Source organism: Nomascus leucogenys, chromosome 7b, assembly GCF_006542625.1.
Source record: "Nomascus leucogenys isolate Asia chromosome 7b, Asia_NLE_v1, whole genome shotgun sequence".
Taxonomy (NCBI): Eukaryota; Metazoa; Chordata; class Mammalia; order Primates; family Hylobatidae; genus Nomascus; species Nomascus leucogenys.
Genome location: NC_044387.1, coordinates 31,670,614 through 31,695,768, shown reverse-complemented (window position 1 = coordinate 31,695,768; position 25,155 = coordinate 31,670,614). Strand labels below are relative to the sequence as shown.

Genomic DNA, 25,155 nt, shown 5'->3' with positions numbered 1-25,155 from the left:
CTGATATTTTGTCTAGATGATCTGTCTAATGCTGACACTGTGGTACTGACATCCCCAACTATTATTATATTGGGGTCTTTTTCTCCCTTTATATCAAATAATATTTGCTTTATATATATATGTGTGCTCCATTGTTTCACACACATTTAGTTGTTATACCCTCTTACTGAATTGATCCCTTTTTCATTACATAATAACCTTCTTTGTCTCTTTTTATGATTTTTGACTTAAAGTCTGTTTTACCTAATATAAGAATAGATATGCCTGCTGCTTTTTGTTTCTGTTTTCATGGAATATCTTTTTTCATCCTTTTTTTTCTGTCTACATGTATCTTTACATGTGAAGTGAGTTTCTTGTAGACAGCATATAATTAGATCATTAAAAAAATGTATTCAGCCAGTGCTAATTTTTCAAGTGGGAAATTTAATTCATTTACATAAAAGGTTATTCTAGATATGTCAAGGCTTATCCTTGTTATGTTCTGAATTGTTTTCTCATTTTTTTTATAGTCTTTGTTCCTTTCTTTTTCTCTTACTGTTTATCAATGTGATTGTATGGTTCTCTGTAATGGTAACATTGGACTCCTTTCTCTTCCTCATGTATGTTTACTCTACCAATGAGTTTTATACTTTTCTGTGTTGTCATGATGGTAGATATTATCCTTTCACTTCCAGGTATAGGACTCCCTTAAGCATTTCTGGTAGGGCTAGTGTAGTGCTGATGAATTCTCTCAGTTTTCTTTTCCTGGGAAAGGCATTATTTCTCTTTCACTTATGAAGAATAACTTTGCTAGATGTAGTATTCTCAGCTATCAGTATTTTATCCCTTCAGCACTTTGCATATATCACCCCATTCTCTCCAGGACTGTAAGGCTTTGGCTGAAAAATCTGCTGTTAGACTGATAAAGTTTCCTTTATCTTTGACTAGATGATTTTCTCTTGCTGTTTATAGGAATCTCTCTTTGTCTTTGACTTTTGACACTTTGACTATAATGTACTGTGGAGACATTTTTGGATTTTATCTGTTTGGGGATTGCTGGGCTTCACATACCTGGATGTGCAAATCTCTTGGTAGACTTGGGAAGTTTTCATTTATCATTTTGTTAAATAGGTTTTTGCACCCTTTCATTCTCTCTTTGCCTTCTAGAATATAAATAATTTGTTTATTTGATCTTTTTGTAGTGTCCCATATGTCAGATAGGCTTTCTTTATTCTTTGTTATTCTTTTGGTATTTTTTGTTTGACTGGATTATTTCAAATACCTATCTTCAAGTTCTGAAACTACTGTTTCAAGCTATTGTTGAAGCTCTCAATTGTATTTTTATTTCGTTCACTGACTTTCAGTTCTAGGATTTCTGTTTGGCTCCTTTTTATGATACTTATCTCTTTGGCAAGTTTCTCATTCATACCCTGAATATTTTTTCTGATTTCTTTCTATTGTTTTTCTTTGTTCTCCCGTATCTCAATGAGCTTCTTTAATATCATTTTTTTAAATTATTTTTCAGCCATCTTACAAATGTCTTTTTCATTGGAATCTGTTTCTGGAGAATTATTGTTTTTCTTTGGAGGTCTCATATTACCCTTTTTTCCCTCTTTATTGTGTCCTTTCTTTTTTTTTTTTTTTTTTTTGAGACAGAGTCTCGCTCTCTCACCCAGGCTGGAGTGCAGTGGCGCGATCTCGGCTCACTGCAAGCTCCGCCTCCCGGGTTCACGCCATTCTCCTGCCTCAGCCTCTCCGAGTAGCTGGGACTACAGGCGCCCGCCACCACGCCCGGCTAATTTTTTGTATTTTTAGTAGAGACGGGGTTTCACCGTGGTCTCGATCTCCTGACCTCGTGATCCACCCGCCTCGGCCTCCCAAAGTGCTGGGATTACAAGCGTGAGCCACCGCGCCCGGCCGACTATTGTGTCCTTTCATTGATATTTGTGCCTCTGGTGTAACAGTCACTTTTTCCATTTTGGGGGGTTGGCATTTTTAGATTTTTTTCTTGAAAGATGTACTAATAATATTGGTCGGTAGGGCACTTTAGCTTTGATATAGGGTGCATGCAGTAATGTAGTCTTAGTATTTCTTCAACTTCAAGCAGCTTCAGTGTTGTCTGTGATTTCCTCAGTGCGTTAGGTTATAGTTGTTAGTGGAGGTTGTGGTGAGGCTTTGCTTTGGATAGGGATATTGAATGGGCCTGTTCTTGGCTCCAGGCCCTGGCAACAGTGGATTGAGTATGCCTGTCCTTGGGCCCCCAGGCAGCATATGCAGGTGTTAGCAGGTCCAGATGGGACAATTACTGAGACTCCAGACTAGTTGCTCAGGTGACAGAAGTGGTAGCAGTGGCCTAGGTGGACAGGTAGAACCTTAGGCTCCTGGGCAGTGTGCATGATATGGACAACGGCAGTGACAGTGCAGGATGACCCTTGTACCCCAGACAGTAATGCTGGTTTTAGCAGTGGCTAAGATGGCTGGGCAGGCCAGTCCCCAGGTCCCCAGGTGGTACATGTGGGTGGGTGCCAATGGTGGTTGTAGCAACAGGCTGAGTGGGTTTATCTCAGGCACTTAGGAAGACTGCACAGATGCTGGCAATAGTGGACATGGCAGGACAATCCCAACACCTCTGGATGGTGTGCTTGGGTGCTGGGGGTGTTTGGGGTCTATTGTTAGGCCTTCTGGTGATGCACACATGTTCCTGGGGTAACTGACAACAGGGTGATCCTCAGGTCCCCAGACAGCATGCTCAGGTACTGGAAGGTGCAGTGCTAGGTTGAGTGGGCCTGTCCTCAGGTCCACCTAATGGTGTGCATGGCATCAGGCTGTGTTAGCAAGGACAGAATAATCTCCAGGCCTCCAGGCAGCATGCTTGAGTGGTAGCAGTGACAGTGGTGGTGGCAGGCAGGGAAAGCCCATCCTTGGGATACATGCAAGTGTATGGCAGTCCTGCTTCTGAGAGTGGTAGGATTGCTGTCAGTGGCAGTGATCCCAGGAAGGTGGCTTTCAGACTCTGGGGAGCACACGATTTGCCTCCCTTTGTCCTGAGAGCAGCCTCCCTGGTGCACTGCTGCCTGTTCCCCAGGGTGTGGGACTCTGTGGGTTAGAGTGCTGCAGACCACATGTATTAGTCTGTTCTCACACTGCTAATAAAGACATAAAGGGTAATTTATAAAGGAAAGAGGTTTAATTGACTCACAGTTCCACATGGCTGAGGAGGCCTTACAATCATGGTGGAAGGTGAAGGAGGAGAAAAGGCATGTCTTACATGGCAGCAGGCAAGAGAGCATATGCAGGGGAACTCCTCTTTATAAAACCATCAGATCTCATGAGACTTAAGTATTACCATGAGAACAGCACAGGAAAGACCTGCCCCCATTATTCAATTACCTCCCACCAGTTCCCTACCACAACAGATGGGAATTATGAGAGCTACAATTAAAGATGAGATTCGGGTGGGGACACAGCCAAACCATATCATTTGGCCCCTGGCCTCTCCCAGATCTCATGTCCTCACATTTCTAAACACAATCATGTCTTCCAACAGTACCTCAAACTCTTAACTCATTTCAGCATTAACTCAAAAGTCTGCAGTCCAAAGTCTCATTTGAGACAAGGCAAATCCCTTCCACATATGAGCCTGTAAAATCAAAAGCAAGTTAATTACTTCCTGGATAAAATGGGGATACAAGCATTGGGTAAATACAGCCATTCCAAATGTGATAAATTGGCCAAAACAAAAGGGCTACAGGTTCCATGCAAGTTCGAAATCTAGTGGGGGCAGTCAATCTTAAAGCTCCAAAATGATCTCCTTTGACTCCATGTCTCACATCCAAGTCACACTGATGCAAGAGGTTGGTTCTCATGGTCTTGGTCAGCTCTGCTTTGCAAGGCACAGCCCTACCTCCTGGCTGCTTTCACAGGTTGGCATTGACTGTCTGGCTTTTCCAGGTGCATGGTGCAAACTGTCAATAGATTTGCCATTCCGAGGTCTGGAAGATGGTGGCCCTCTTCCCACAACTCCACTAGGCAGTACCCCAGTGGGGACTCTGTGTGAGGACTCACACCCCACATTTCCCTTCTGCACTGCTTTAGCAGAGGCTCTCCATAAAGGCTCTACCCCTGCAACACACTTCTGCCTGGACATCCAGGTGTTTCCATACATCCTTTGAAATCTAGGCGGAGATTCCCAAACCTCAATTGTTGACTTCTGTGCACCCACAGGCCCAACATCACATGGCAGCTGCCAAGGTTTGGGGCTTGCACCCTCTGAAGCCGTGACCTGAGCTGTACTTTGGCTTGTTCTAGCCAGTTCTAGAGCAGGTGGAATGCAGAGTACCAAGTCCCCAGGCTACACACAGCCGGGGGGCTCTGGGCCCAGTGCATGAAACCATTTTTTCCCTCTAGGTCTCTAGACCTGTGATGGGAGGGGCTGCTGCAAAGGTCTCTGACATGCCCTGGAGACATTTTTCTCATTGTCTTGGTGATTAAAATTTGCCTCCTCATTACTTAAGCAAATTTCTGCAGCCAGCTTGAATTTTTCCTCAGAAAATGGATTTTTCTTTTCTATCACATCACCAGACTGCAAATTTTCTGAACTTCTATGCTCTGCTTCTCTTTTAAACATAAGTTCCAATTCCAAACCATATCTTTGTGAATACATAAAGCTGAATGCTTTTAACTGCACCAAAGTCACCTCTTGAACACTTTGCTGCTTAGAAATTTCTTCCACCAGATGCCCTAAATCATCTCTCAAGTTCAAAGTTCCACAAAACTCTAGGGCAGAGGCAAAATGCCACCATTTTCTTTTCTAAAACATAGAAAGAGTCACCTTTATTCTATTTCCCAACAGGTTCCTCATCTCCATCTGAGACCACCTTAGCCTGGACTTTATTGTCCATATTACTATCAGCATTTTGGTCAAAGCCATTCAACAAGTCTCTAGGAAGTTCCAAACTTTCCATATCTTCCTGTCTTCTTCTGAGCCTTCCAAATTGTTCTAACCTCTGCCTGTTACTCAGTTCCAAAGTTGCTTTCACATTTTCATTTATCTTTACAGCAGCACACCACTCTACTGGTACCAATTTAATGTACCAGTTTGTGCTTATGCTGCTAATAAAGACATACCCAAGACTGGGTAATTTATAAAGAAAAGAGATTTTAATGGACTCACAGTTCCACATTGCTAGAGAAGCCTCACAATCATGGCTGAAGGTAAATGAGGAGCAAAGGCATGTCTTACATGGCTGCAGGAAAGAGAGCATAGAAAGCATGCGCAAGGGAGCTCCCCTTTATAAAACCATCAGATCATGTGAGACTTACTCACTAACATGGGAACAGCATGGGAGAGAACTGCCCCCATGACTCAATTACCTCTCACTGGGTCCCTCCCGTGAGACATGGGAATTATCGTAGCTACAATTGAAGATGAAATTTTGGTTGAGACATAGCTAAACCATATCACTCTGCCACACTGCTGGGTTCATTTAGCAATGTGTGGCTGAAGTGTTCTGGGTGGCTGTAAAGGTACGTCATTGAGGCTCCAGGGATATGGAGATGAAGGGGCTATTTGGTCCCAGGTCAGTATATAGTCTAGTGGGAACTGGACTCTCAAAATGACAAATGGCATCATACTGCAGCTGCTTGAGTCTCAGGCAGGTGTGTAGAACCCAATTGAGCTTCCCCTCTGGAGCAATGCTGTCATGAGCACTCCAGGCAGCTCCCTGTACTAGTCTCAAGGCTCATGAGAGTTGAGGGGCTCTCCAATGGATAAGATTTCATGAGTCCATGACGGGAATATGGGCCACTGGGGATCCCTCACTTACTCTTTCCCTGTAGTGGGGAGACTTTCCAGGCTCCCAGCCAATCCTGGGCAAGCAGGCTGCCTTACTTGGCTCTTCTGCCATACTTCAGGTGTTTCCTGTCTCTACTGCTTTCCAGGGTTTTCTCTTAGATGTGCTACTCAAAGTATGATAATCTACTATTTATCTAATTTGGTTCTTCTTTCTGGAGGAGGTGAGTGCCAGTTGTCTTTAGTCAGCCATCTTGAACCTTTCTTCCAAATAAGTTACTTTTACCTTCTAAAGCCATAGACAAGTAGTAACCCTTTTCCACTGAATAGAGGACATTAGTAAGATGAGACATTTTTGGCAGCAGACAACTTGATATTCAAAGATATCATACCTTCTCTAGTTTTTGCAATGTACATGTCTGAGCAGTAGCAAGTGGAAATTCAAGAGGGAGTGCGAGAAAACATTTACATAATATTTGTCCAACTGAACTTTGAGGCTATATGAAGAAGCTGAACTATCTGCAAGAGAAATCAGCTATAAAACAAAGAATTATGGTCTTGCGTGGACTGCCAGGGACAAGTGTTAGGTGAAGACTCAGAAGAACATAGAAACAAAGTGGGTAGGAGAGACATGACAAAACTGAAGAACAGGTTATGGCCTCAGTTAAGGACCTATCCAGTAATGGCCTGTGTTTTGCCAATTTTCAGATTAAAAAATTGTTTTAAATATTAGAAATATAGACAGATGTGCATGTAGGGTGTGTGTGTGTGTGTGTGTGCACGCGCGCATATGCTTTTTATCACTGGTTCTTAGTCCCTCCTAATATTGCCACATATTTCATTCCTACAACTTCTGGATATTTCAAGTATGTCTCCAGGATTATTTCACTGAAATATAAATAAGTGTTTTCAGCTGACTCACAGTGTTAGCTAATTTTTCCTGACCTCCAGTTGTGGCCATCCTCTGCCGGGTCACACTGTATATTCCAGCCTCTGCTTTCAGTTGTGCTGGGTATTCCTGCTAATTCTCCTTGGCATTTTTACTTCTGCCATGCGGACTAGCCTCTCTTTCTGGCTATTATCATGTCCACAGTTTAGTCTTCTCAGGTAATGTTACTGCCATTCCTCTTTGGAAGCCTTGAAACCAGCAAAGCCCTAATATTTCCACTGCATCTAAAGCTTCATTTTCAAGGTGGCAAGCTAAGGCTGTTTTCCGGAAACGTCATGGGATAAAGTTATACCATATTCAATGTAACAGCACAGAGAATGCCTCTCTCTCTCTCTCTCCCTCTTTCCCTCCCACCTTTCTCTCGGCCTTATTACTCAGACAACAAAATGCTGCAATTCACAAAATAATGTTTAATTTAGTTCACTTTAACTTAAATGATATGCATATGCCATTAAAAAAATTGAGGAAACATAAATTAATCATGCCCAAATGGGGTGGTTGAAAATTTTTTAAATGATAGGAATCAGTAAGCAATATAGTATCATATTATTTCCCATATTATCCTAAACATCATAAACCCTAAAATAAAGTTTGTAGTTATCACAAGTTTTTAATCAATTCAGATCACATTTCAAAGTGCCACTGTGAGCTGCCTAAACCATGTGTTTTGCAGCTGCAGTGAATTTGACATGCTCTGAAATCACCATGGAATCCTCTGGATCTCTTGGAATTATGGAGCAAAGTCTAAGAAATAGAAACTGTAGTTTTTATTTCTTAATATGCTGGACAAATCAGGAAAGACATACTTTGGAGAGCATGTGTGTGTAATTATTTTAAAGAATCTCAAATATGACTTTGTGAGTAGCTGTAGCTTTTAGAAGATTTAATTATATATATATAATATATATAAAATATACAGAGAATTAAAGATTTAATTATATATGTACATGAACAATAGCATTTTTCAATGATTCATTGTAAAGACGTTCAAACATAGAGAAAAATTAAAGTGAGTGTTTGTATACCTTCCACCTACCATTAATATTTTACTGTACTTGCTTTATCACATACCCATTCAACTATTCATCCTTCTGTCAAACCATCAGTTTATCTTGCTTGTTATGTAGTTTTTGATACTTTCTTAAATCTACATATGAACCAAATGTAAGCTTTCAGAATATAATTGTTAGTTCCTAATCTGAGGATCACGGATTTTTAGAACTAAAACAGACCTTTAAAAACTCTTTATTGTACACACCTCATTTTTCAGATATAGAAATTAAGGCATAATGGGTTTAAAGTTTGAGTAAGAGCACCCAACAAATTAGTAACTAAACCAGGATTAAAATCCCTACTTGGTGTTTTCATGTAAACATGCACTTCAACAGAGGAGTCGTAATGTGTGGGCATGATGAGGAGGAGAATTGTTGAAGTGTGTTCTTTGTTAGAAAATTAAAGTGACTTTAATAGATGAATGTGCATTTGAATTAGCTGTAAGATTTCAGAAGGAACCAGAAGTGAATGAAGAGCTGAACGTCTGTGATAATCTTCCTACTGTATAATCAAAAGAAAAAACACTGCTAAAAAAAATACTTACTCTAGCATGTTTTTTATGTGTGCCCAGTTTCTGAAATATCGTGGGGATGAAGAATTAAAGGCTGAGCCCTGGAAGCAGGAAACCTGGGTGGGAAACAAAGAGCATCTGCTGCTTAAATTCACTTTAACAAACTCATAGACTGTGGCAATAAGCTCTGCTTACAGAGTATAGAAGGGACGTGTTCTGTAGCCTATGCAATCCCTTGAATAAGTCCATTCCTAGAGAGGTACTTAACTTTTCTATTACCCACTATCGATCTACACTGTTTCAAGGCACATGCAAAGATAAGAGTCACGACTCTTCTGAGAATGAATGTGTCACAATTTAAGATACAAATGTCTCAGTCACTTTTATGTTTCCATGTTTTGATATAAATTTTTGAGAAAAATTTAAAATCAATGGGTGAATAAATGTTAGTTTACATTTTCATTCATGCTTCAAAGATGGTGAGGCAGAAATGCAAGGTTTTTTTCTTCTTCTTCTTCTCACATTCCTTAAAACTTAAAAGTACTCAGGATTTTGTATTTTTTAAAACTCTTCATATAACTCTTTAGATGACCAGTATTTGAGAGCTACTAGTATAAAGAATTCTACAGTAGAAGTCAAAAGGTCTGGCTTCTAGTTCTGGTCCCATAGTGATTTATTAAGTGGCCCTATGTAATTCACTTCCCTCTAGAATTTATTTCCTAAGCATGCAGTAGATGCCAGACCCACCTAGCATGTGTTATGGGGTTCATAGAAGGAGATATTTGAAATGTAAATACTCTGTAAAGGATCTAGTATTACATATTTACAAGTATGTGTGTACATGTATAAGTATCTATCTATCTATCTATCTATCATCTATCTATCTATACATCAGTCTTCATTGTCTTAATCTTGTGACCAATGTAAACTATTTAAGCCTCAGGCCAGAGTCACAGAGGAAGACCCCTGCTTTCAGGTGAGGAGAACATGTATCATACATTGTGTGACTCTACTTAGGTCCCTTTGGCATAAATGATTATAAACAGAGCCCTTTGATTTTTTCTAACTGAAAATAATTCTAAGAGATACATTTGCCTTGTTATATTCACGCATAATCAATACATATGTTTTATGAAAAAAATACTCACCTTTACCATGAGTTACACACTCTAATATGATTTTCTCTTTTATTTAACTTTGAAAAATGTTGTCATAAACCAATAACTGGATCTCACAATCATTAATGTATTTACCTGCCTCTTGAAAGACACTGTAGTAAAACCTCTATTGTGAGCCTCAATTATAGCGAATTATTCAATGAGAAGAGAAAAACAAGTTAATGGTGTCAACGCAATATTTTCAATCATGAAAAGAAATTGAAGGGGTTGAATTCTTTCCTATGAATCGCTACTGTGTGAGCTAATAATCTATCAATGTGAAAATCTACCTGGTCTAATGTGTGAATGGTAATGCATCCTGTTTCATCTGCATTTATGTATCTATTCTTATGTTTTTTATAAAAAGAGACTTGTGGACTTTATGATACTAATAATATTAAATATTATTTTTAATGGACACTTGCTGTATGATATAGTTTGTATCTGTCCCTACCAATCTCATGTTGAATTGTAATCCCGAGTGTTGGAGGTGGGGCCTGGTGGGAGGTGTTTGCATCATGAGGGTGGATCTTTGGTGAATGGTTTACAGCCATCCTCTCGGTGCTGTCTTCACCATAGTAAGTTCTTGTGAGGGCCGGGCATGGTGGCTCACACCTGTAATCCCTCACTTTGGGGGGCCGAGGTGGGACCATCACTTGAGGACAGGAGTTTGAGACCAGCCTGGCCAACATGGTGAAACCTCGTCTCTACTAAAATTACAAAAATTAGGTGGACATAGTGGTACACACCTGTAATCCCAGTTACTCAGAAGGCTGAGGCAGGAGAACCACTTGAACCCAGGAGATGGAGGTTGCAAGGAGCCAAGATCTCACCACTACACTCCAGCCTGGGCGACAGAGGAAGACTCTGTCTCAAAAAAAAAAAAAAAAAAGAAAAAGTTCTTGTGAGATCTGGATGTTTAAAAGTGTGTGACACCTCCTCCCCACTCTCAAGCTCCCACTTTGCCTTCTGCCATGAGTAAAAGCTGCCTGAGGCTCTCACCAGAAGCAGATGCCACCACCATACTTCTTGTCCTGCCTGTAGAAGCAGGAGCCAATTAAACCTCTCCTCTCTATAAATTACCCAGTCTCAATTATTTGTTTATATCAATGCAACAATGGTCTAACACACTATGAAACAAGCAAAGAAAGGCATTTTCTCTGATTGTTATCTAATGCTAATGAAAATTTTAGAAGAAGTAAACTATTACTCTCATATTACCTATGAAAAAATTTAGGAATAAAGAAGTTAAGTGACACCTTAACTCTCGCAATAAATTTGATAGTCCAGCCCTCTAATACAGTGGTCTTCAAAGTGAGGTAGGTATATCCCTTAGTATATGCAAGTAAATTTCAAGATATTTTCAGGTATATTAGGCCATTCTTGCATTGCTATAAGGCAGTACTGGAGACTGGTTCATTTATAAGGAAATAGGTTTAATTGGCTCTGCGGGCTGTACAAGAAGCATGGTGCTGGCAGCTGCTTCTGGTGAGGGCCTCAGGAAGCGTCTAATCATGATGGAAAGTAAAGGGGGAGCAGGCATCTCATATGGCAGGAGTGGGAGCAAGAGAGAGAGTTTAGTGGGGGGCGGGGGGTGCCACACACCTTTAAACAACTAGATCTAGCAAGAATTCACTCACTATCATGAGGACAGCACCAAGTCATGAGAAATCCACCCCCGTGAGCCAAACACTTCCCCCCAGGCCCCACCTCCAACACTGGGGATTACAATTCAACATGAGATTTAGAGGGGACAACATAGAAACTCTATCAGCAGGCATAAAAAGTTGTAAGAGGCACAATTTTGAGTTTTCAGTTTCCTAATTATTCTTTTCTAACACTAATACGCTAGAGAAGTCCCTCATAGTTGAGCTTCTTCTATATTCTTTGACAACGCTCCTCTCCTTTTACTAAACATGGACATTGCTCATCTCTTGGAGTTTTACAAACTTTCATTTTAAATTTCAAGGTCATTAAACCTTCTCCATCAGATCTAATGTTAAGGGAAAGGCTGCAGTCATGCTCTTGACTTTTGGTTCTCAAGGCTCAGTGTTGGGGCAAAATATAGATTTATCATTTTCCTCTGTGTTCCAGAAACTGATGTAGACTTTGACCTGCAAACTTGGTCCAGGTATTTCCAACAGACACCAACCTCCCAATGTCACCCTCAGATCAGTATCAGACACATGGCTGTAACTCTGAATCTAGAGCCTAAAAAGGATCCAGTTTAAAGTTTCCATGCATGTCTCATTTTGTTAATAGTACAAGAATAGTAATATTATTTAGTGAAGGAGAATTAGAATAACAGTTACCTGAACTTTAGGATTCTGCCAAACTTGATTTGAATCTCTTCTGGGTCACTTGCTACTCTGTAACCTTGGAGAATAACTGAAACTTGAGTTTCAATTATTTCTTACATTAAAAATAAAATAATATTAATGATTTTGTGGGACTTTTGCTGGATTTAAAAAAAGCCATGTATGTAAGAACCTGGTACATTAGTAGTGCTCAATAAATGATGGTTATTCTTATAATCATACTGTTTGTGTCATTTAAAAAACAGGCATTAAACTCACTCATGTTCAAGATTGGCCCATAAAAGTGCTGAAATGCTTAAAGAAATACATGTATGAACAGCAGAGTCATCCTCTTCCTAACCCGTCACTGAGATATAGTTATATCAGATTATTCCCTAATTTTGGGGTTCCAAAAATGAGGGGAATATACTTAGGAAAAGAAAAAAGTAACAGAAAAAAATGTTGGGTCTGTAGCCACCAGAAAAAGACCACAGGAAATGAATACATTTAACCTCAAAAAGATAAGGCAAAGGGTGTATCAATCTCTTTGACTCTCAATTTCCTCATCTTCAAAGTTGGACTAATGATTCCTGTGCTCAGGTTCAAGGATCAAAAACAACTGTGATGAAATTCTGCCACATACTACATGTGAAAATTTGGGCCAACTAATGTACCTCTATTAGTCTCAGTGTCTTAGTCCATAGCATATGATTAATGCTAGGAAATGCCTTATGGACTTAGAGAATTCTCAATGCATGATACACACCTTGGCACTGAGTGAATGTTAATTACTGCCGTTGCTGCAGGTACTAGTTTCTTAGGGCTGACATAACAAACTACATACCACAAACTGGGTAGCTTACAAAAACAAATGTTTGTGTCATAGTTCCAGAGACTAGCAGTCTGAAACAAAGGTATCAGTTGGGCTATGCTCTCTCTTAAACATGTATGAAAAATCCTTCCTTGCTTCTCCTCAGTTTCCAGTGATTTGCTGGCAGTGTTCAGTGTTCCTTGGATTACAGTGGCACAACTCCAGTCTCAGCCTTCATTGTCACATGGCATTCTCTCTGGGTGTCGCTGTCTTCACATGGCCATCTTATAAGGATACCAGTCATATTGGACTAAGTTTGGCCCCATCTTAACTAACTTAGCCTCGGCCTACAGGGTCAGGATCATCAGTATCACTGTTTCCATCTCTACATGTTGTCTCACTGGAAGGTCTTCAGGGGCAATAACATGTATGGAGCTGTCACCTCCTGCGATAACAATGCCTTCCTCTGGAATACTTCCTGAAGGACTTGTCTGAGGCTATTTTACAGTAAACTTTTCAAGCAAAAAGGAATACATTCCAAAATAATGATAAAATTTATAGTACAGTAATACATAAACCAGTAACATAGTTTCTGGTTTATTTTCAAGTGTTATGTACTGTGCATTATCGTATGTGCTATACTTTTATACAACTGGCAGCACAGTAGATCTGTTTATACCTGCATCACCACAAACATGTGAGTAATGCATTGTACTATGACATTATGATGGTTACAATATCTCTAGGTGACAGGAATTTTTCATCTCCATTATAACCTTATGGAACTACTGTCATATATGCGGTCCATTGTTGACCAAAACATTGTATATGGTGTATGACTATATATAGTTTTTTCATAAAAGCCTCCACATGATAAGGGATTTTTAAAATGAGAAGAAACTCCAAAAATGAACATGTTTAAATCTAACCAAAAATAATTTAAATGACACTTTAGAAAAACATGATAGCAATGATGTCTCTGAAATGATAGGATGTACTCTTTTGTTGTATTCTATTTTACAAATATATTGTAGATGCCAGAATTAAGTGACTTAATTAGTATCAGGAGATTATGTTTTCCTAGAAAAACAGCAACTATGATGCTAATATTTCAAATTATAAACTTCATATTTTATTTTACTAACTACATGTAACAAATACTAAATAATATTTTACAGGTATGTGCCAATTTTTTAAGATTTTTTCTCATTAGTGATATAAATTGAATTTACTTTGAGTCATAAAGAATAGCTATTAACCTTCTATCTTCTTATTTTCTATAAAAAAACACTGAAAGAAAACTGATAGAACAAACCTTGCCCATGGTTTCATAGTTAGTAAATCACAAGGCTAGAATTGAAACCTTGTGATTCAACTAACTTTTGAATGAAAATCTTGTCAGCATTTCTTTGGTTGTTCATCCATTTTTATTTTTGTTGTTGCTGTTGTTATGTTATTCAGAATACCAGTAGAACTGGGTGTAATGTTAAATAGTAGCAACAACAGAGGGTGTGACCAAGACCCTCTTGTCTTAGTCAGTGTAATTGTCCATTGATCAGAATTCCACCAGGGAAGATATACCACATATTGGTAGGAGGAAAGCAGTTTTCTTTCTAAAAATAAATGTTTCCTATTGATTTTTTTCCTTCTTACTATATTTCCTCAATCAACGTTCAATTACCTTATAATAAATTGAAATAATTCTGTGATAATTTGTTCCATTGAAGTGATGAGACATGTATGTAGGGAAATCGCAAATCATTTTATTCGTGTGCAGCAACCAATTATTTAATGATTTGGGGTCTACTGGAGTACAACAATAAACATAACAACATATGAGCTAAAGTCAGTAAATGTCAGGTGCAGGTAGAGGAAACAGCATGTAAGCTTAATTCTGCTTGCTCTACTATTTCCCAGGAGAACGCTCAAGCAGATTTATACCATAACTTTACAATGCTGGGTTGCTTTACAAAAGACCTTTTCTATACCAAAACAAAAAAGTTACACTCACCTTGGGAAAACATAAAGCTCCATCTCCAGAAACAACTTCCAGCTGGTCTTTCCTAACCAAGTCTCAGTGATTAGACCGAAGTCAGGTGCATTAGAGGCAAAGATCTAGCAGAAATCCAAACTTTCAAAGTAACATCTGCAGAGGAAATATCAGCCGATATAAAAACATATGCACTGTTAATGAAATTGTGGAGTTTGCATCCTTTTGAATTTTTCTGCTTTGATGAGTATTCTTTATTCATAACCTCTCTAAGGCATTTTCTTTGGAACACAAAAGGATAACTCATATTCTATTTATTTTATTCTCATAAATTATTTCTTCATACTACTAACCTTAAAGTTCTGCAGTGATGCTTTGTTTCCTTTTACACCCACTCACCTAAACCTCCAATTCCACAAAAAGAACAGCTGAAAAACTTATATATTACATATTTTAATACTAATTGTATTTCTTTAAGCTCCATGTGATATGTTTAGTTGACTATAGTTACGTCACTCAAGTAATTATGATTGATTCAAATGTCTAAGATTAAAAATCGTAACCCAGGAAATCTTACTTTAGAAGAATCTTCCAGTTCTATAGCTATAGTTGATTGTCCTGTCTTCACATGGGCATCACAATAGTTACTCCATTTACTCACTTAAACTCACTCAACAAACGTGACCTGTTTTACTGAGTACCAGGAGTTATGGGGAATATAAAGGAAACAGAAGTCATGGTCTCATTTTATGGTACTTACAGTATCTACAAAGGATACTCTATTTTTCAACAGTCACAAAATACAAAGAGGAAACAAAAAAACCATCTAAATCTTATTTGAGGAAATGACAAAATGCAAGGTACAGAAAATAAGTGTAAAAGGAGAATTGATGCTCCTTAGTTCTAAAACTTTAGTGGTTGAAGTCCATTTTTATGTCCTAAAACATCAGTAAAAACATCTGTTACATAATCTACTAGCTATCTTCACTCAAAATTACTTTCTTATGTAAATATTTAGTTTATAACTTTTTTAGGAAAAAAATTTAAATGTTGAATAATTTAAGAAAAACATTTTAATCTATATTTAAAAAAGAAAATTTTTTTTTCTCTACTTCATATATGTGTGTAATTTACAAGAGTGAAAGGAGAAACATAGTCAGGGTTAAATGAATTCCTCTTGAATGTGCGAAATTTATAGTTTTAAGACTTTCTGCCAGATTTTCACTTTTCACTATAAGGAGCAAGTGTGAAAGAAAGACCATCTGAGATAGAAACAAATTAACTGGGTTCCCGATATAAGGAATGCTAAGCATTGATTTGAGAGGTAGCAATGAAGCCAATTTGTCTCTTGCTATTTTTCCAATAAGAATCGTATGTTTTCTTTCAAAAGTGTCTGTAAGTGTAGACATCGGTGTAGATTTGCCATCTTCAATGTTATGCTTTCATCAGTCTCACTAAAGTCCAAAGTCAACCTCTTCTATTGTGCTTGGTTTGTGTCTGATAAAAATGACAAATAAGGAAGGATTTATCTCTAGACTCCAAATCTCCTTTATTCATAAACACACACACACACACACACTCACTCAAATATCAAGAGATGATTTCAGAACTTAATTCTTCATTTTTTTCTTGTACTACTCCTAAAATCTCCTCTAAAGAAAAGCCAATAAACTCACTCCCAATAACATATTATTGCCTGAAAAATCCAGCTTACTTACTGTTCAAGTCATTCGATTTGGATTATGCTTCTTTAAAACAAACACCTTGTTGGCATTTTTTACTGCTACATCTTTAGTGTCTAGGGCAGTGCCGGGCATATATGTACAAGAGATTTTTGTTGAGTTAATACATACATTAAAGTTTTCAGCCAAAGAAATTGAATAATTTTTGGCAGCATGAAAAAAATGTTTAATTTATTTTTGTTGTCCCTAAAATACCTCCGTCAAGGCTGCTTCCAATTCTACATAAGGCCACTTTGTAACATTCTTTCCTCCCAGTTGTCTTCCCCCACTTCCCTGCCCTGATACTGAAGAGTAGGAATTGTCACCTGGACTCTGAGTCTATATGCAGAGATTAGATACCCCTCTGGGAGTACTAGAAATGCAGTATGTCAGGTGAGTTTTAGCAAAGCCTGAATTGCTAATCCTCCGGGTTCCCCAGCCCCTCTAAGCTTTATATCTGCTGAGGATTCAGCCCTAGAGCAGCACAGAAGATACCTCTGTGGGGTGCACGGGACTGAAAAAGAACAGGTAAGTTATTAGGAGCACCTTTCTAGGAGCACCTATATCAAGTCTTTTAATACGTATTTAATTAACTGACTACAGAGTTCAGGGACAACATTGAGGCAGAGAATATGGATTTTTTTTTTTTTTTTTTTTGGTGCCACTTACACTTGACTCCTGAATTGGAAGAGCCCAAGGAAAGGAAATAATAAAAATTCTCACACTGTGGATCCTCGCAGGTTGTAGAGGAATTTTGCCATTGTTGTGTAAGTAGCAGTAAACGGTCACAGGACTAGCAGAAATTCAACAAAGTTTATTATCATACTGACTTCTGAGACTAAATCCCTCCTAATGCACCACAGCAGGATCTCCAAGGAACAAAGACACTAACATTAAATTTCAGTATCTTTTGGCCCAGACGATGGCAATTTAAGCCAAGTTTCCCTTTCCATAACAAATCCTAATCTTGTGTGCCTATTCATTTTAAAATATATATATTTATAAACCCAAAGAGTTTATATGCAGAGATTAGATACCCCTCTGGGAGTACTAGAGGGGTATTTCTAATCTTCTGTTCAAGCTAGTTTGTAGTCAGTAGCTGACACTCCCCCTCGGCATTGTCTGAAAATTGACAGCAGGAGCTCCTCAACAAAACCATTTCACACACAATAGAAAGCCTTGAAGTCGGTGCATGTCTGTGTCTGCTTTTGTCAAGAGGAACACAGCATGTTTGTAAACATGTGGCGTAGAAGGAAGATTTAGACTACGACAGTAAGCCTGTGCCCCACTGATTTCCTGTTTGTTTCTCATATTATGTTACCCCTGGCAACTAATATGGGAAATACACTGAGAGAACAGCACTCCTTTTCCTTATTGTAAGTCCAAATTTGGCAAATAAAAGAAAATAAAACCTTTTAGCTGCTTTCTTCATTGTGGAAAGTTTATATTCCTGTTTTGTTTTTTTTTTTAATCCATTCATTTCTCTCATTTTGTTTTCAGAAATAGAGAAAAACAGATAGAGAAAGACAGAGGAGTGGGAAAGAAAGAGTTTGCTTCAGTAATTTGATCTGCTAAAACCATAGGGCATTGAGAACTAGAAGAGAAACTATTGATTAAAAATTATGCAATACTTATAGACACAATAAATAAGTTTCACTTTCATATCACAAAATAAATAGCACACTTGCATAGATCAATGAATGTATCCTAGGTGATATTTATTTATCATATAAACAAAAAAAATCATGTGAATTTGTTCATTCATTCATTCATTCATTCAGCACTTGCTTCACAGGAAGCACTATGTTGGACATGTGCATTCCTATTTTATCCCCTTTGCAGTAGAGTTTAACCAACATGGAAACAGAACGTTGGAAAGTGAGGATACTTGCCCTTGGCCACAGTCTGGTAGATTCAGGACCTGGTCTGTTTGATTCCTAAGCTGGTGGCATCCCTACACTATGATGTTCCTCCACATTGAGGATCCTAGTGTCTGAGGTAGAGCAGAGTTGAAAGGACATGGGTTTTGGGAGGAATAAACCAAAATAACAAAATTATCACTGAAAAAATTGAGCAATTTGTACTTACCTGTCTTGTTCACTGTCCTGTAATGAGCAACAAGCCTCCCCCAAAAAAGTCAGAGAATGGAGGCTAATAATGACCTTTTAGACTCTAGAACATATATTGGTGTAAAATGAAAAGGATATTTAGAAAAAAATAGTAATCTGACTCATTTTCGTGTTCATATTTATGTCACACAAAATAATGAGCAAAACCCTTTGGGAGTAGTAATTTTCAGACTACTATATTATTAAACATTTTATATTTTCCATCTCATGGAAGACATTATTGACTAAATGGAAAGCAAAAAGATTTTATCTATATTGTTGCTGGAAGTCAGGGACCCCGAACGGAGGGACCGGCTGGAGCTGCAGCAAAGAAGCACAAATTGTGATTATTTCATGGACATTTATCACTTCCCTAATAATACTCTTATAATTTCTTACGGTTGTCTTACTTTAATCTCTTAATACTGTTTTCTTTGTAAGCTGAGGATGTACGTCACCTCAGGACCCTGCGATGATTGCATTAACTGTACAAATTGATTGTAAAACATGTGTGTTTGAACAATATGAAATCAGTGCACGTTGAAAATGAACAGAATAACAGCGATTTTAGGGAATAAGGGAAGACAACCATAAAGTCTGACTGACTGTGGGGTCAGGCAAAAATAGCCATATTTTTCTTCTTGCAGAGAGCCTATAAATGGATGTGCAAGTAGGAGAGATATTGCTAAATTCTTTTCCTAGCAAGGAATATAATATTAAGACCTTAGGGAAAGAATTGCATTCCTCACGGGAGGTCTATAAATGGCCGCTCTGGGAGTGTCTGTCCTATGTGGTTGAGATAAGGACTGAGATAAGTGCTGGTCTCTGCAGTACCCTCAGGCTTACTAGGGTGGGGAAAAGACCCCGTCCTTGTAAATTTGAGGTCAGACCGGTTCTCTGCTCTTGAACCCTGCTTTCTGTTAAGATGTTTATCAAGACAATACATGCACAGCTGAACATAGACCCTTATCAGGAGTTTCTGATTTTGCCCTGGTCCTGTTTCCTCAGAAGCATGTGATCTTTGTTCTCCTTTTTGCCCTTTGAAGCATGTGATCTTTGTGACCTACTCAATTTTTTCAGTGATAATTTTGTTATTTTGGTTTATTCCTCCCAAAACCCATGTCCTTTCAACTCTGCTCTACCTCAGACACTAGGATCCTCAATGTGGAGGAACACCATAGTGTAGGGATGCCACCAGCTTAGGAATCAAACAGACCAGGTCCTGAATCTACCAGACTGTGGCCAAGGGCAAGTATCCTCACTTTCCAATGTTCTGTTTCCATGTTGGCTAAACTCTACTGCAAAGGGGATAAAATAGGAATGCACATGTCCAACATAGTGCTTCCTGTGAGTGTTCCTGCACTCCCTCCCCTTTTGAAATCCTTAATAAAAACTTGCTGCTTTTGTGGCTCAGGGGGGCACCACGGACCTACCGATATGTGATGTCATCCCCAGCAGCCCAGCTGTAAAATTCCTCTCTTTGTACTCTTTCTCTTTATTTCTCAGATTGGCCAACACTTAGGGAAAATAGAAAGAACCTACATTGAAATATTGGGGGTGGGTTCCCTCAGCCCATGCACCACAGCCTCCTGAGTAGCTGGAATTACAGGTGCCTGCCACCACACCCTTCTAATTTTTTTGTATTTTTAGTAGAGAAGGGGTTTCACAATGTTGGCCAGGCTGGTCTTGAACTCCAGACCTCAGGGGATCTGCCCGCCTCAGCCTCCCAAAGTGCTGGGATTACAGGCATGAGCCACCATGCCTGGTCAACATGGTAAAACCCCTTCTCTACTAAAAATACAAAAAATTAGCTGGGCGTGGTGGTAGGTGCCTGTAATCCCAGCTACCGGGGAGGCTGAGATGAAGTCTGCTCTTGTCCTCCAGGCTGGAGTGCAATCTCGGCTCACTGCAACCTTGGCCTCGCCTCCTAGGTTCAAGTGATTCTCCTGCCTCAGCCTCCCGAGTAGCTGGGACTACAAGCATATGCCACTGCACCCAGCTAATTTCATATATATATATATATATATATATAATTTTATATATGTGTGTGTGTATATATATGTGTATATATATATGTGTGTGTGTATATATATATATATATTTTTTTTTTTTTTTTTTCACTACTGGGGCAGGCGGGCTTTATTCCAGGTGCTGGAGAGCTGTGGGCCCCACTCCTCCCCCAGAATGCCACCAGGGTGAGGGGCTGAGCCCCAGCAGGGGTGAGCGCTCAGAGCAGGAAGGGGATGATGGGCATGCGCAGGGGCAGGTAGTCCCGGAACTCCTTTAGGTAGCTGCAGTGCTTGCCCTTGGCCTAGATTGTCATCTGGGTGAAGCCCACCAGGGAGAACAGGGCCACTGGGAGACACTGTGTCATGATGGCAAAACCGATCCAGGACCCCACCTGGTAGGTGTAGTTGGGGCAGGACACCAGTAGGAAGAGCCACGTGAAAGGGTTCTTGGTGAGGTACGGGATCTTCCGGGTCTTGGACCCAGCAGGCCACAGGTCCTGCAGGGCCATGTGGATGGAAAAGTTGCCAAGCACAGGCAGATCACAAAGATGTCGAGTGCCAGTTTCACCTGCTGAGCTCCATAAGTAGGGGGTGTGTAGAGAGGGTGATTGATGTAATAGGCCATCCACCCGGTGAAGCCCCGGGAGTAGGTGCAGTTCTTGAAGATGTTGCACAAAGGCACCGTACCATGGGAGAAGCAGTGCACGAACAGCGTCTCCAGCAGGTACTTGACGTAGTGCAATGAGTGACAGATGCAGCTGAGGTGCACCACCATGTGCCGACTGGATGTGAAGTCATATTTGTTGCCATAGATGAAGGGCACTCGGAAGTAGAAGAGCAGATAGATGAAAAGAGGCCCCCCGTACTCTGTTAGGAAGAGCGTCACCCAGCTGATCTGGGCCCCCACGTCCTGGAAGTAGCGTGTGGCCGTGGTGCCCATGGGCAGCTTCTGCAGAACATCCTCATCCTTCAGGGACTTGCCCTTGGGATCCAGGTGGAGGGACTGGTGGGCAGAGTACCACTGCAGAGGGGTCTTGGCAAAGAGGTTCTTGATCTCTGCAGTGGTGGTGTGGGGCTCCACCTTGTCCAGGAAACACAGCTTCTCCCTTGTCTTTGCGTCCAGGATCTCCACCTCTTAGTGCTTCAGGGCTCTCTCCCACGGCGGCTACTGCTCCGTGGCTGCTGCTGCCTAACTGTGCGGCACAGCACAGGGTCCCGCCGTTCGGGGCCCTGACTTCCCGCAACACTATATACCAAGTGGCATTACGTGATCTTCTTTACAGAGGTCCCCAAACAATATTGCCTCATATATTTGGCCTTTTGGTAGTTTACTTGTACTTTCTTAAATTTTTTTTTGCCGTCTCAGGATTAACTTTATATTCAGAAAAATGCTCAAAATTTCTCATTATTGTAGCCAAACATTTAAACATTTTATTATTTAATTGACCATTTACTCCTTAACCTCAGCTGTACATAATGCCTTTGAGAACACTTAAATTTGGGGGACTTACTTAACACTAGAATTCACTGAACTTAAAAGAAAAATTACTGTCCCTTCATAAAAATCTTAATGTTATTCATGGACACAGGAAGGGGAACATCACACACCAGGGACTGTTGTGGGGTGGGGGGAGGGGGGGAGGGATAGCATTAGGAGATATACCTAATGCTAAATGATGAGTTAATGGGTGCAGCACACCAACATGGCACATGTATACATATGTAACAAACCTGCACGTTGTGCACATGTACCCTAAAACTTAAAGTATAATAATAATAAAATAAAAAAAAAATCTTAGTGTTATTAACACTCACTCATATACTGCTACAGTAAATATGGTACTGGAATCAACTCACGTCATTATTTATTGCATAACAAAAGAATGCCCATCAGTATATATCTTAACTCTCACCCACATTAGTACTCTGAATTTTACTCTAAACAAATCTGTAGCTTTATTAGTTTGTTAAATTTAACAGAGGTAAATTTACAACGATTTTAGCCTTTCACTTATGCAGGCTCTTCCATTAAGGGTACCCTAGCAATGTTTACAAGAGCGTTATAATTTTTGTGAAATTTCCAATCATAAGACATTTTAACTGCAATTGTTCTGCTGTCACTTTCCATACTGACTTCCCTCAGTGCCGTGGGGTTTGGAATGGCCACACATACATTTGGAATCTGGCTAAAGAGAAGTTAAGTTGGGGATACTTTTAGTTTGGGTTTAGTGGAATACATTTATGTGGCCCACTACCACTTCAATGCACAGGTAAGTAACTGCTACCTGTTGGAATGCAGAAATAGCTCCAAGTACCCTCTTAATGCTCCTGGACTCAAAGGGAGATCCTTTGATTGTCATCAATCGTGCTCATTCAAAGAGCATATAAGATTAGTCACTGCACAAGAAACCTGAAAATGCACCTGAAATTGCAAGTTCTTCTATGAAAGACATTTGATAGAGATTTTTCCATGTACTTGACAGCAATCCTATATAACATTATTGATATGATTTATGGAGCTAAGAGAAACTTCTCCAAATGACTGAACAAAAATTCTCATTCAACTATGATAGAGCAAAGACAAAAGTTTCTTTCTATTCTGTTTATAGAAAATATTACATTACTATAATGTTAAATTACACAGAAAAAGTTAGAGACAGACAATAAATTCATACAACTATTATGCTTTTTCTGGATTTTCAATGTCGATTGTAATTGTGACCTTGGGAAATTTTGAAATTTATTGTGATGCTTTTCTTATTTTCAGTAAATATTTGCATATAGCTAATATTGTATTTGTAATTTTCTTTTACTTTGCTTTAAGATCTCTACTTGTGTAAGCCTCCATACTACCTACGAAACCTGAATTCAACCCCGCATGATAGAAAACAAAAATAATTCGACTTATTTTCCTAAGAAGACTATTTTAAAAAAAAAAGTAGGCTACATATTCATTTCAAATTAAATGTATTTTCCAAAAATAAAAGTTTGTTAAATTTTTCGTCTTTATTTTAATTAGTGGCTACAAAGATGAACATTTAAATAGTTGCTGTTCATATGGCAATTCTGTAAGGTTTCTTCATAGTCTGGAAACCTAAACCAAAGCAAATAGTTTAGAAATTTGTGGGGATTTAGTATGGCCTCTATTAAATAAAAATAATGAATTTGTCTACTTTCCCTTCTCTCTAGTCTGTCATGCATCTTGCTAAGTGAGAAAAAAAGAGAAAAATATCCATCCCCCAAAATACACAAAATATATGTCATATATTTTACAGTAGCACAGCCTTCCAACTTGTCTGTGATTTAACTGTTTCAACACTAATATAGGACCATTGATATATGCCTTACAGGGATGTTCAGAGGGTCAGTAACCTAACACCAATATAAAGGAGTTGGGAAAAAAGTGAGGTAGTATTATACATGATGTGTCCTGAGCAAATTGGATTATTCCAGAATGGCTATAGGCTTAGTTTAATGAATAATCCTTTAAAAGCAAAGAGATAAACCCTGGAGATTAAATTACAGCTTGATGAAATACTTGAAATGACCAACTTTGGAATTCAGACTTTGTCACACTTCAGAGACATGGAATAGCTACAGCTACCATTTCTTACACTTGTTCCAAATAACGTCTTGTTTTTCGGCCCTCTCTCCATAATTTGGAGCTTATTACACTCAGCAACTTTTTACATAAATTCTGCAGGCATAAAACAGGTGGCTGCCACCGGAAAAAAGTGGGCACTGAGTATACTTTCATGCACCACTGATCACAGCCTTAAATTTTAGTTATTTCTATTCCTTTCCTACCCACCCAATACCTTTGTTAAAATAACAAAACAGCAGTTAGCAGTTAACATTTTAAACATTTACTCATACTACTTATATAAGCTCTAATATTGAAAATGCTTTTAAAGAAGTAAAAGTTTTATTAAGTTTCATTCTTATCAACAAGTGCAAATTTAAATCTAACTCATTTAGGGTGTCTTCCTAAATTTAAAATCATTCATAGACACACTGTGGACTCACCACACTAGTACTTTGGTGTTTTATCACAGCTGTCACACAATCAGGCCTCACTGAAAGCGTTCTCTGAATGGGAGAAGTTTTTAAGTACAACTCACAGCTGATCAGAAACCAGACCTTAAGTTGCCTCCTTAGGACTTCTGATTACCTTCAGAGTTCTCTTAGCTCACTCTGCTTGGATGTTTAAAGTTTTACAGCTTTCTGCTCCATGTGGCTTCAGGTAGGAGAGAGACATCTACCTGAGTGTATAAATCTTTTCCAGAGGCAACACTACTTCCCCAGATTTGCCTAAACCTCTCCAAAGGTCTCTTTCTGGTAAAGCCTTTTTCTCTTCTTCACTGTTCCAGGAGAGTCCTGTCCTTTACAATGACTACCTGGTATGAAAGCTAAACTATACCCAAGTAACCTTTTTTTATAAGCTCTTCAAGCTTCACTATTTTATTTCTGTTTTTTTTTTTTTTCCTGGAAATCCCTGGCACCAACTTAATTCTTAAGGGGATTTGAAACTTTTAAAATAGCCTATATTTTAAAAACAACATGAACAGAACACTCGAGTTCTCCTCTCTTAACTAAAGAACCCATGGTCTAAATCAGAACTCAAATACAAAGATTCCCTTGATGACCAGAAAAATCATATTGCTGGAAATTGGTTAAATTCTACTGACAATGTAACCTAGTTCCAGCTAAATAAAATGAATATTCTTAATGAATATTTTGTTATGAAAATAGCTTTCCTCTTGTCTTTGCTGGTAAGTG

At 39.0% G+C, this 25,155-nt stretch overlaps 1 pseudogene across 1 annotated transcript; it reads right to left on the bottom strand.

Moving 5' to 3' along the window:
- Positions 1 to 20,489: 20,489 nt before the first annotated feature.
- Positions 20,490 to 21,587, bottom strand: LOC100579926 (annotated as a pseudogene). Its single transcript, XR_004030939.1, has one exon. The product of XR_004030939.1 is annotated as a very-long-chain enoyl-CoA reductase pseudogene (transcript).
- Positions 21,588 to 25,155: the final 3,568 nt, after the last annotated feature.